Source organism: Alexandromys fortis, unplaced genomic scaffold, assembly GCF_014885135.2.
Source record: "Alexandromys fortis isolate MF-2015 unplaced genomic scaffold, M_Fortis_MF-2015_v1.1 scaffold_69, whole genome shotgun sequence".
Lineage (NCBI taxonomy): Eukaryota > Metazoa > Chordata > Mammalia > Rodentia > Cricetidae > Alexandromys > Alexandromys fortis.
Genome location: NW_026067951.1, coordinates 1,869,419 through 1,881,850, shown reverse-complemented (window position 1 = coordinate 1,881,850; position 12,432 = coordinate 1,869,419). Strand labels below are relative to the sequence as shown.

At 47.2% G+C, this 12,432-nt stretch overlaps 1 protein-coding gene across 4 annotated transcripts in view; it reads right to left on the bottom strand.

Moving 5' to 3' along the window:
• Positions 1-12,432, bottom strand: part of Frmd4a (FERM domain containing 4A) — a 312,601-nt gene that overhangs the window by 206,881 nt on the left and 93,288 nt on the right. Inside the window, exon 1 of one of the 4 annotated variants that reach the window (XM_050150456.1) lies at positions 6,719-6,785. The exons of 2 other annotated variants lie outside the window; for them this stretch is intronic. The gene's annotated coding sequence lies outside the window, so the exon portion shown is untranslated. Of the gene's footprint in view, positions 1-5,983; positions 6,161-6,718; positions 6,786-12,432 lie in introns of those variants that run through there. One more of the 4 variants, XM_050150455.1, reaches the window with a different exon arrangement.

Here is a 12,432-nt window from a genome sequence, read left to right as displayed (position 1 = left end):
CCTGGAGACGCTCCCACTCTTATTCCCATGTGCCACCAGACGACATCAATCCAAGTCCCCATTACACACCACTTTTTCATGCATGTCTCATTCAGAAAGGACAAAGAGAGGCAAGGGCATCAAAGAACAGACAAATTCTGGAGGGAATGGTGGAGTAACAGGAGGTTACAGGGGAAAGACTACCTAATTCAAAGGGGGAAATAGTGTTCAAAACAGTGCATGAGACACCATACGCATGGGAGACCTGGCTGTGTCTGAAGAGAAACAGTGGAGGAGGAGTGGAGAGGATGGGGTGGGGGAGGAACTGAGAAGAGAGGAGGGAGAGAGACGTTGATTGAAACGTAAAAACAAAACAACAAAACAAACACACAAAAACGTGCAGTGGCCCACGCCTGAAACCTTAGCGCTTAGGAAGCTGTGGCAGGCAGTGCGTTACAAGTTTGAGGTCACTCCAGGCAAGTCAAGCCAATCTGGACGACAGAATGAGACCCTGTTCCCCAAACAAAAACATACTGTTTGAAGGCTTAGCATCTTGCATCATAATAATGACTCCCTGGGTCTGAGACGGGTGATATATTACGAATTGAGAAAGAAGGTCCATTCCACAGCATGGGCCAAGAGGAGATTACACCCAGGATGGCCTGACAAGCTGTATTTTACTCCACCCACTGGATGGTTCATCTCAAAGGAAGCCCTCTACCAATCATAGGTTCATGCTCTGCTTATTTCACAAGGAACATCAGCAGCAGTGGGTCACACGAACCCAATGTTACATGAACAAAAGGTACGCAGGAGGGGTATCCCCGTTAGGTAACAGACCTGAGTTTAATCCCCCGATTTTATGTTTCAAAATCCAAACGCAAGATGCCATGCACGTATAGTCCTAGGGCTGGGAAGACAGAAACACAGAGTTCTGAGGCTCACTAACCAGCACCAAATTAACCTGCTTAGTGAGTTCCAGAGCACTGAAATATCTTGTATCAAAAAGAAAGTGAATGACAGCGAGGAGGACCTGCGAATATCTTCTGGCCTACACAGGTACCTGCACCTGCACCTACACCCTCTACCTCACAGATTACGTGAGAGCCATGCTTAGGTCAATGTATACTAAAGTATAGGAACCAAAACAAGCAGCATGCAGTTGTGTTCAGAGTTAAACCCAGAGCATAGAGTGTAAACCTGCCAGCGCTCTCAACCATGGCCAACAAATTTCCAATCCTGCTGCATCATGAACACCTACCTGGGGTACTACGTTCAGCAAAAATCCAGAAAATACTACCTAGGAGTGAAATGGCACTTCCTTACAGGTAGCTCCTGTGCCAGACGTCTCTGAGGCACAATCAGCTCCCAAGGGGAAGCTTCCTCACTCAGTTCAAACTGTGACCACTAGCTCATCTTTTTTATTTGATTATTTGGTGCTGATAAGGCCACTGACTGAAACAGGTCCCCCACATTCCCCTACGATTTTTTATCAACTGTGGCTTGTATTTTTAAGCAGGAATTTCCATCTTCAAGTTAAACATTTCTTTGGAGAGTGGAATACAAGTTCCTATCAATGCTGTTAAGAATTAAAAAGACAGACATGGGCACCCAGAATCATGTCCTTTGATAAACAGTTAACGAACAGCTCGGCTTATTGTCTGTAAAAGAGGCCCTATTATCAGTAGTTCTAGAACAATCCTTCTGGGAGTGGAGCTGGCTTCCTTCAAGATCAGGGCACATCTGAATTAGTCCTTGTCAAAGACAGACACACTGAGCCTGGGGACAGAGAAAGGGGTGGCAGTGGATGAATTAAGGAACTCAAACGAGTTTCGACAATCTGATTTATGCTGATTAAGAAAACTTCTTGTTCAAGAGAGCAATGGAGCCACCTGTCTCCAATGGTGCTCAAGAGAGCAATGGTGACGCTGCAGCCTACAGCTCCCAGAGACACCATATAGGCTCTTAAAGTCAACCGTTCTTGGGAAAACCAAGACAGAAATGGACAATATTCTCAATGTGCTTAATTCTAACTGTGGTTATAATGAACGCTAGAGAGAAAAACACTCAAATAAACATGGGCAGTGGTGATCTTGCTTTTAATCCCAGCACTCGGGAGGCAGAGGCAGGTGGATCTCTGTGAGTTCGAGGCCAGCCTGGTCTCCAAGAGTTAGTTCCAGGACAGGCTCCAAAGCTACAGAGAAACTCTGTCTCAAAAAGCAAACAAAACAAAACAAACAGAACAAAAACCACTCAATCTCTTCCTTCCTCAGTAAGCTGGGTTTTTAATAGCCACTTTCTTCAGGTTCTCTAGGACTCTATGATGTCACCCAGAGTAGAGAAGTTTCTAGAGTGCTTTACCATTGATTCCTCCTCTTGCTTTCTTGCTGCAGTACTCCCCTTACAGAGCTGTATCTTCTGAGAACAGTACACAGCATAGAATCAGCCATGGGCAAGGGAGAGAGATGGATGAATTGAATCCCAGGGATGTCCCAGGCAATGTAGGCCCGAGTTATCTATGAGCCTGACAAGTTAGGGAAGCTAGTTCCTCTTTTTCCTTTACTACAAGGAGAACAGAACTTCTGGGATATAGGATTGAACAGGTGCTGGGAGAGCATCATCTTCTGTCTTTCTATCATCTATCATCAGAAGTCATCTCCAATGGAGATTCTGGGAGAGTTCCCAAGTAAACCCAAAGTGAGAGCTTCTAGCACAGGTTTGACTAATAATCTGATCATAACAAGAAGAAGAAGGGAAGAAACAAAGAAAGAAAGGAAAGAAGAATGAGAAAACAAAAGGATTGTCCAGACTAGCAGTGAAGGCCTACAATCCCAGCTACTCTGGCAGCTGAGGCAGGAGGATCATTAGTTCGAGGCCTGTTGCCTTAAACAGACTGAGTTCAAAGTAACTCGGGTAACTTGGTGAGACCTTACTTTGAAAGAAAAAGCAGAAAGGGGCTGGATTTTAGGAGCTACTTTCCCCAGGATCCCTAGGACTCTGTGGTGTTGCCTAGCATGCAAGAGGCCCTGGATTTAATCCCTGATATTAAAGGGAGAGAAGAGATAGAGTAGGAGGGAAGGAAGGAGAGGAGGACGGAGAGAACAAGGAAAGAAGAGAGACAGACAAGCAGACAGATGGACAGAGAGACAGAGGCACTTTAAAAGTTGGTGATGAACCCAGACTTTGACGTTTTGATGCTGTGTATAGCATGTTTTAAGAGAACTTCCTAAACTAGTTAACTCTTAGGAGGCCTATTTCTCAGTCCCACTTACAGAACTAGAATTTTCTCCTGAAGTTGTATTGTTCCTTTATTTGTAAAGGGCAAAGCAAAGCAAAGCAAAACCAATCTAAGAGCAATGTAATGTATGAAGTAGAAATTTCTGGACTCCGTCACGCTGTGTGCATTAGCTTAACTGCAGAAAGGGTCTGAGGCCACTTGGAAATGAGGAGAATATGGCTTTCAGGATCCCCGGGAAAAGATGTCCCTCAGCATAAACAATGTGGGCACAAGTTTGGTATTTAGGAAGCAAAGTTAGTCATGGTCTCTGGGGAGGTCTCACCTCCAGCCCACAGCTACTTAAAGACAAAAGCCACCCGGCCAAGGCCCTCAAGAAGATTTCTTGAAATTTCCTGTTCTTCTCTTTCCCATCACAAAACAATGACAATGCTTTCACCCACAAGCCAAGACTGACTCAAGAGACTTTCCCTGACATTTACCTACCTACTCTTCTAGAAAGCCTTTCCCCAAGCTCCAGGACTCAGACAAGGCCTCCTCTCTTATCTTTTCTTTGGCCTTGGGCTCTAACATTGTGGGGACAATTAGATCACTACTATACACAGCTGGCATATAAATCTCATGGATTAAGAAACCAAAAACTTGCTGAACCTCAAGGGGACTCAGTTTCCCCAATGGCAAAATTATACTAATGGCACTAGCCACCTGCTGGGCTACCAGGGGACTTGTCAACAATGTCTAAAATTACAACGAGGCCCAGGGCCATAAAAAGAAGTCTTATTAATCAAATTAGTTCAAGGCAAATACTAAAAAGAATTCAGCAACAGCAGTGGCAGCTCGTAGTTGGTTAACACAAAAGAGGGGGGTGAATCTTGCTGATCCTCATGGGTGCTAACACCATTCCCCTTTAGTACAAGAAGAACTGAACTTAAAAATAAGTAAATAGAAGATCACCTCCACACACACACACACCTTCTCACAACAGACTCCACTTCTTTGCCACTGCTCTGGAGGCAACTTTATAGTCCTCGACTACAGACACCCATACACCGTTGAATTCAAACCATGTCCAAATATGACCGCCAATTAAAGTACATGGAAGCTCTGTGACTTCTAGGAATTAGATTCAGCCTAGTCTAATTACAATAGGATGATCATTCCTGTTGTGCTCCGAAGAAACTTCACAGGCACCAGAATGGACCACGCAGCCTGCAGAAGACTACGTACAAGTTGGCCCACATCCTGATCCTCGAGTTTGTAAGAGACAAGGAACACTTAAGAGAATTAAAACCAGATTTCTGCTGATCTGAGGCTCTGATTTTCAGGGACCCAGAGCTTATGAATGAGCTTGATGCCATTTAAAGACCAGAAACGAAACAATGAAATGTGTTCCCCTGCACACAAGTCTGGGCCCCTGTACGCTGTTGCAGGTTTTATGCCGGTATGCATATCCTAGTTCACAAAGTCTAAAGGGCACAGGTTTGTAGCCAGCTCCAAAGGTACTTTCCTCAGAGTCAGTGGTGGCTGCCTTGCATGAACTCAGCAGTTTGTCCTGGGTTTTCTGACCGGTGCTTTCCCACACATCCATCAAAAAACGTTTGGGAAAAGATGAGTTAGCTTAACCGGTGCCGAGGTGGGGGGTAGAGGCAGCCCAACCATCCTGCAGTTAAGTGCACCCATCAATCCAAAATTGAATAGGGACCATCCTATATTTAGAAATGTGCTTGTCTAGGTTTCCCGAGCATCTCTCTCATCAGATTCGGGGAGGAATCCAACTGAACCGAGCCAGGAGCAGCAGCGGCAGCCTCTGTTGGGATGTTCCATTCATAGGGGAGGCAGCGCCTGGTCCATTCATGGTGGGGTCAGGGAGTTCTTTCCCGGCATTGGATCTCAGCTCCCAGCAAGCTGCGCTTCCCAGAGAGCTGGCACGGCTGCATCGTTCAAAATGAGGATGTCTATTAAGGAGCCACGGTTACAGCTATTATTAGAACAACCGTCCCTTGGAAATTCAGCAAAATTTGTCTGAATTGACTGAGCTGTTACTCTGCTAACAAGCAAGGGACCAGAGAAAGACAGCGCGTTGCTGGTTACACACAGGCAGCCCCCACACGTCTCAAAGAGCAGCGCGCTGGGGAGACCTTTCTAAATCCAATGTGCACCAACATCTGGGCAGCTGCCTGCAGTACAAACGCTCTGTATTTAGCTATTTTTAAAGAAGCAGGTACTAACGGGGGTTCCTTCCTGTCCTCCCCTCCTCGGCTCCCATTTTCTCTGCATTAATCTCTGCAGCCATCTGGGAAGGAAAGGCCAGTTCATCTCCCAGGCTTCAGCAGCTGAGGTTACCCGGCCTCCTGCCACCTTCTCCAAAGGACCAGACACCCCTGTCACTTCCAGAAAAAAAAAAAGGCTTAGCCCCCCCCCCCAATCTATTATAGAAACCTCCTTTCCTTTCTCCATGGGAAATTCTGAGTGTGGGTTGTGATGCCAAAGGAACGTGTGTGTGTGTGTGTGTGTGTGTGTGTGTGTGTGTGTGTAGTGTGTGCGCGCGCGTGTGTGTAGGGGGAAGGGCTGGTAAAAGATAGCATCGTATTTGCCCCACGTGGGGTTTGCATTTTAAAAATGTAACAGACGCGAAATAAAAGCCTCTAAGGCCCTAGAAAAGAAGTGGCAGGTCCCTGCTGCCCAGTACAGCACTGGAAAATGGGTTCAAAAGTACAGCATCATCAATCGCCCCCCTGCCACCGCGACCGGGAAACAAAGACACGTTACCTTTTATTTTTTTGCTCTTCTAAGGGAGCCGAGGAACTTCGGGTTGTAAGAGGCTAGTCCACGGAAACCAGCTTCCCATTCGTCCCGGGCGCAGGCCCTTGGCCTACCAGGCGGCCTGGGAGCCCGGCGCCGCCTCCGCCTCCTCCGCGGCGCCCGCAGCCGCCTTGCCGGTGCTGGCGCGCCCGTCCCCGTCCCCGCCCCCGCCGCCACCCCAGTCCCCGCCGCGCCCGCCACGGGGCTCCGTCAGCCCATCGCCCGCTCGCGCCGCTGCTCACGCCGAGCCTGGCCCAGCGCCAGGGCGCACGGCCACCAGCCCGCCCCTCTCCCGCGCGGGGACCCGCGACCCGCGGCTCCCGGTCCGCCGCATGGTGCCCGGCACTGGAGTCTGCTGGGGTGGCCGTTCAATCCTTTGCAAAGCAGGGACTGAGCGCGCGCCCGCTGGCGGGGCCTCCTTTCGCCACCGGATCCCAGGACAATGAGATCTTCTGCTTCCCCGGGGCACGGCCAGCCAAGGACACCCCAAGTCACCCACTGAACTGCCTCTGGCTTCTTTCCCACTGCTCCTTGCCGCACCCGCAAGCGATGCAAAGTTAGCTCGTAGACCAGAGAGGTTGCGCGCATCAGAAGCGCGCGCGGAGAGGCTGAGGAGGGTGATTGTGAGCTGGAGGACCCCCACTTCTTTACAAGACACCCAAACTCACCCAGACCCACCCCAAACGCGAGACCCTCTCCTACCCTGTGAGCCAGAGAACACTGATCCGATGGCTGGAGGCGTAGCTCTGCCCCCTCGATCTAGTCCAATTGTCTTGAATGTTAATCTCTCCTTAACTCTTGGGGAATAGAGGTGGCTATAAGATAACCTAGTCATAGGGCTATTGTTAAGGATTCGCTCTGTCCCTAGGAGAGGGAGATTTCCATTTCCAGAGACCTGGGGGAGGCAAAGGAGCCTGCTCGGCTCCTTTTCAAAAAAAGGAAAGAAAAGAAACTCACAAGAACAATAACTCAGTTCACATTGTCTGTCTAAATGTTTACTGCCTGACGAGTTCAAATTGCTTGAGACACATTCCCCCCCTACTAATTGTCAAAACACAGTTGATAAAATAAAAGAACAGGGCACAAGCACCCACTTAGCAAAACATTGCTTGTTTCAATCTTTGTTCAGAACCTACCCACTTTTTTGGTTCTCAGGATATGTCCATTTACCCTTCCAGGCCAGAGGTGAGATTTCATCCCACCCCAGTGCAAGGACACTGTTCCATAGCCTGCACCATTATTGCCAGGCTGCCCCAGGCACTGAAGACTCATGAACTTTACCAAGAGAACAGATCCTTGCATCTGTGTGGAGGGTGGAACCTAGGCATGTCCATGCGAGGCAAAAGCTCCACCACTGGGCCCCACACCAAGCTCACATCCTGTTGTCTCTCCCACACTACATCCACAGTCTCCTTTTAGGATCACTGGCGAGAATTTCTGACAGTTTCAGGAGGTCTCGCACTCAATGGAAGAGAACCCTTTTCAAGTACTGTTGGCAGGCGGGGGAGTGGGGATCCAGATTAAGGGCCAGCAGTCTCATTTCAGGCTGATGGGATCAAGAGCCCAGGGGCCTTGACATGAGAATCTAAATCTAAGGAATGGGAAACTGGATTTGAATCATATTTTGTTTCAGGACTTTTGGTGACCTCAGGGATTGTCCTAACACAAGGTCCAACTCTTTTACAAGTGCCTGACACCATCTCCTCTCTTCCTGGGACTGTTAGAGGCAGTTTTATTTCTTCTTTGCCCCGTGCCCCATTTTTTTTTCTTTTTCTTGTGCTGGGATCTGAACTCAAGACCCCACACACACGCTAGGGTGAATACTGAGTTGCAAGCAAGCAGCAAAACTGAGCTGATGTTCAAGCCTGTAGCACTTCTCTTACACACTTCGTTGCCATTCTTAGAGGAGACCCTGCCACTTTGTCCCATTGGCAGCTGGAGTTTCCAATGCCGTGAACTGTCCTATTGGCAAATCCTCCTTCCAGGTTTGCTAGGGTACCAAAACATCAGTCACCCACAAGGCGGAGCAGGGACAGAGTGTTCCCGTGCGTTCCTTCTTTCCTTACGTTCATGAATCACCCAGCCTGAAGTAAAAATGTCTCTCAGAAGTTCCTAGAGAAGGGACTGGGGAGAGGGTTCAGCTGGTAAAATGCTGGCCATGCAGGCAGGAGGCCCTGAGTTCGCATCCCCAGTGTGTAAAAAATACGTTTAAAAAGGTGGGGTATGCAGTGTTGTAAAATATGGTGAATAATGATTGAAGAAGACACCTGAAGTTGAACTTTGACCCTTGCAGTCACACACACAAGGCATACACAGAGAGAGAGAGAGAGAGAGAGAGAGAGAGAGAGAGAGAGAGAGAGAGAGAGAGAGAGAGAGAGAATATCTTGTAGAGGTCAAACCATTGTCTGATTTTCTCCAGTTGCGATTGGTGTACAATGAGTAACCACTGTCTTCAGAGGTAAACAGGTTCCCGTCTCCTGCTTCACAAACGTCATCCACAAAAGTGGGAACGGTTCTTCCAAAAGTCAGGTTGGACCCTGTAACTTCTCTGCATCTTTCCAGCTTCTTAATGATAAAGCTATTCCGGTTCAGGTGACTGGGGACCTTCTGATACATCACCTTTCTTTTGGTCATTTGGTCCCACAAAGATCCCAGCCACCCCTCTATCCCACAGCTTCATAACGCCCCCTCCAGGTTCCCACACAGGCCAAGTACTCATTCATGCCCTTGTTGCCCAGCAGTGAAGACTTTAGAAGCTACTTGGGTCCTATCACTGCCCTGCTTAGAGGCTGTGGTGGCTGCTCATGGCTCTTCCTCATCCTGTCCATCACATTTATTCTTCCTGTCTCATTTCTGCCCTCTTAGGACCATTCTTCCCTTCCCTTTTTTGTTCCCTGTTCCTAATGCCATCTGGGCCTACTCTACTTACTGTGTGGCTAGATCCTTGTTAGCATCCAGGTCTGGGGTCCGCACACAGAGTGTGGCCCTCTTCTGGAACTCTTCACAAACACACCTCATTTACTTCTCTCAGCACATGCAGGACCCCAGGGTATGCCCCATTTGAGACTTATTTCTTTGGTGTATTTTGAAATGGCAATTCAGAGAAACCCAGCCCAATCTCAAACATCATTTGCTCCTCTGTGAATGAAATTTGTAGCTGTGCACCTTAGTTAGGGAGGCAGCAGATACCAGAGGACTCTTCTTGACTAGGAAACCACAGTAAAAAAGAGCTCAGAGGTTTCTTCTGATAACCCACAAGCAACTGAGACTGAAAATTTAGCTTCATAACTGAACAGCCTTCACTCCTCGCCCTCCTATGACCCATGCCATCTTCTTCTGGAATCTTGACTTTCTTTCCAGGCAATATATAAACATTAGCTATCTAGCTTTTTCCTTTGGGGCTTAGCTTGTACTTCATGTGTTCAGATAAATCATAAAGATTTCTTGTCTTAGCTGGGTATGGTGGTACATGACTATAATCTCAGTACTTGGGAGGGCAAGGAAAGAGAATTATAAGTTCAAGACCAGCTTAGCTACCTAGTAAGTTAACCTTGTCTCAAACAAATAGATCTGCCAATAAGATGTGTATCTGGCCTAACATGGACACATATTAGTATTTTCCAAATCATGCATTCATAATTATATCAGAGAGGAGCTCAGTGATGAGGTGTCCGTCTAGACTTGGACTCTAACTAGGTCTGTAGCACAGCAGAAGATAGCCAGGAGCCGTGGTGGCTCATTGCCCTCCCTCCTCTGTCCCTCCATCAGCTCTTGGGAGGCTGGTGAAGGAGGCCTGCAGCAACACAAAGCTAGCCTAGCCTATAAAATGAAATCCTATCTCAAAGAGAGTGAGAAAGACAGACAGGAAGGAAGGAAGGAAGCAAGCAAGAAGGGGGTGGGGGTGAAAGAGGTTCATTGAATAAAAGTGTTTTCCATATGTGGTGGTTTGAATAAAAATGGCCCCCTTTGGCTCAAATATTGGAATGCTTAGTTATCAGGAGTGGCACTATTTGAGAAGAATTAGGAGGAGTGGCTTGTGGGAGTGGGTGTGGCCTTGTTGGAGGAAGTGTGCCACTGGGGGAGGACTCTGAGGTTTCAAAATGCCCACGCCAGGGCTTTCTCTTGGCCTGCAGATTAGCTATCAGCTACTGCTCTACTGTCAAGTGTGCCACCATGTTCCCTGCCATGATGATAATGGACTACGACTCTGAAGCTCTAAGCAAGCCCCCGCTTAAATGCCTTCTTTCATAAGAGCTAGCTATCTTGGTCATGGTGTCTCTTCATGGCAACAGAACACAGATTAGAACACCAAGCAAACCTGATGACTAAGTTCAGACTACTGGAACACATGCAAAAAGACACGTGTGACAACATGTGCCTGTCATCCCAGCCCTCCCACAGCAAGATGAGAAGCAGAGATGAGAGAATTTACAGACTGGGACATCCTGGAGAACTCAGCACAACAGCGAGAAACAGGAAGAGAGATTCTACTTCAAAACAAGGGTGGAAGGTGAGAATCAACTCTCCACAATGGTTCCTGTCGACTCCCACATGCTTGTCACTGCACATGGCCCCTGCCACTGAAAGTGACATTGATGTTGGCACTGTACTGAGAATGTGCTAGGAACACTGCAAAGATTTGTTGATAATCACTAGATTCCTCTAAATTGGTGGCTATTTTATTCCTCTTCTACAGGTGCAGCTGCAAGCTTCAAAAGACTAACTATCATGCATGACATGCCTTTATTTACCCTGTAGAGACTCAGAGCTCTTATTTTCCCTGCTGTATTACCATCTGCTATTTACCTGAACATGCTATCAGGCATGGTAGGTGTGGTCACAGATTTCTCCTCTATGATGTGGGAGTGATTTCTTATTAATAAAGAAACTGCCTAAGCCCCTTGATAGGCCAACCCTTAGGTAGGCGGAGAAAACAGAAGAGAATCCTGGGAGAAAGAAGCTTAGTAGGAGTCGCCATGGTTCTCCCACTCCAGACAGACGCAGGTTAAGATCCTCCCTGGTAAGCCAGCTCGTGGGCTACACAGAATATTAGAAATGGGTTAGAACAATATGTAAGAGCTAGCCAATAAGAAGCTGGAACTAGCCGGGCCAGGCAGTGTTTGAAAGAATACAGTTTCCGTGTAATTATTTCGGGCATAAGCTAGCCATGCAGGCGGCCGGGTGTCGGGGACGCAGCCCTGCCGCTCCTAATTCAACACCTCTATGCATTGCAAAGCACGGGCTAGAGCCAGGATGGGAAGCAGGGGTTGGCTTTGGAAGTTGCTCCACGCATCTGTTGCTGTGTTCTCACATGCTTCCCAGCCTGCACCTTTTGGGGGCTGGCCTTCGGTTCTCCATTCTCTAATTCTAACAAACGACTCAAGTGTGTTTTCGTTGTATATTTCAACTAGGTTGTAAGGAGGGAGAAAGTCTTCCCAGGAGCAGATTAAAGTGCGGGGCAGATTTTGAATGAACTTTATTACTATTTTTATACCCAGTCCTTGCTTCTCCTCGTTTCAAAACCAATTAAAGGACAATTATGAGTCATTGGTATAAAGCATTAAGAATTTCATCTCAGGGCTGGAGAGATGGCTCTGTAGTTAAAAACACTGGCTGCTCTTCCAGAGGACCTGAGTTCAATTCTTAGCAACTACATGGCAACTTACAACTCTCTATAACTCCTGTTCCAGGGAATTTGACACCCTCACACAGATATACATGCAAGTCAAACACCAGTGCACATAAAAAAAATAATTAAAAAAATAATTCCATCTTCTTTCATGCCCTGGGATAAAGCCCTTAAAACACTGGTCCCTGGTGTACATATGATGTAATCATACAGCTGTGTTTTATCTCATTAGTTTATAAAATGATGATGTAATTTTGTCATAATTGCATTTTATATGTATGCATGTATGGTGTATGTACATGTTTCTGTGTGTGTGTGTGTGAGAGAGAGAGAGAGAGAGAGAGAGAGAGAGAGAGAGAGAGAGAGAATGAGCAAGAGAGCATGATGTTTGTGTGGAATGCAGGGTTTGAATACGTTAGGTTCCTGTCACAAACCCACTTTTTTCTTGTTTTTTTTTTTGTTTGTTTGTTTTTGTTTTGTTTGTTTGTTTTGAGACAGAGTCTCACTGAATCTGGGGCTGAGCAATTGGCTAGACAGGCTGGTTTCCAAGCCTCTATCTTTAGCCATTCACTGTGCTAAGACTACATATATGCATCACCACCACGCCCAGCTTTTTATGTGGGTACTGGATATCTGAATTCAGGTCCTCATGCCTGTGTGGTGAGCGCTTTATCCACTCTCCTCTCTTCATCCCAATTGTGATGCTTTTTATAAACCCCGTTCTCAGGACATTAGACAGTTACTAGCATTTTCCTGTGTGGGAATCATGATTTAGACAGTCTCTATC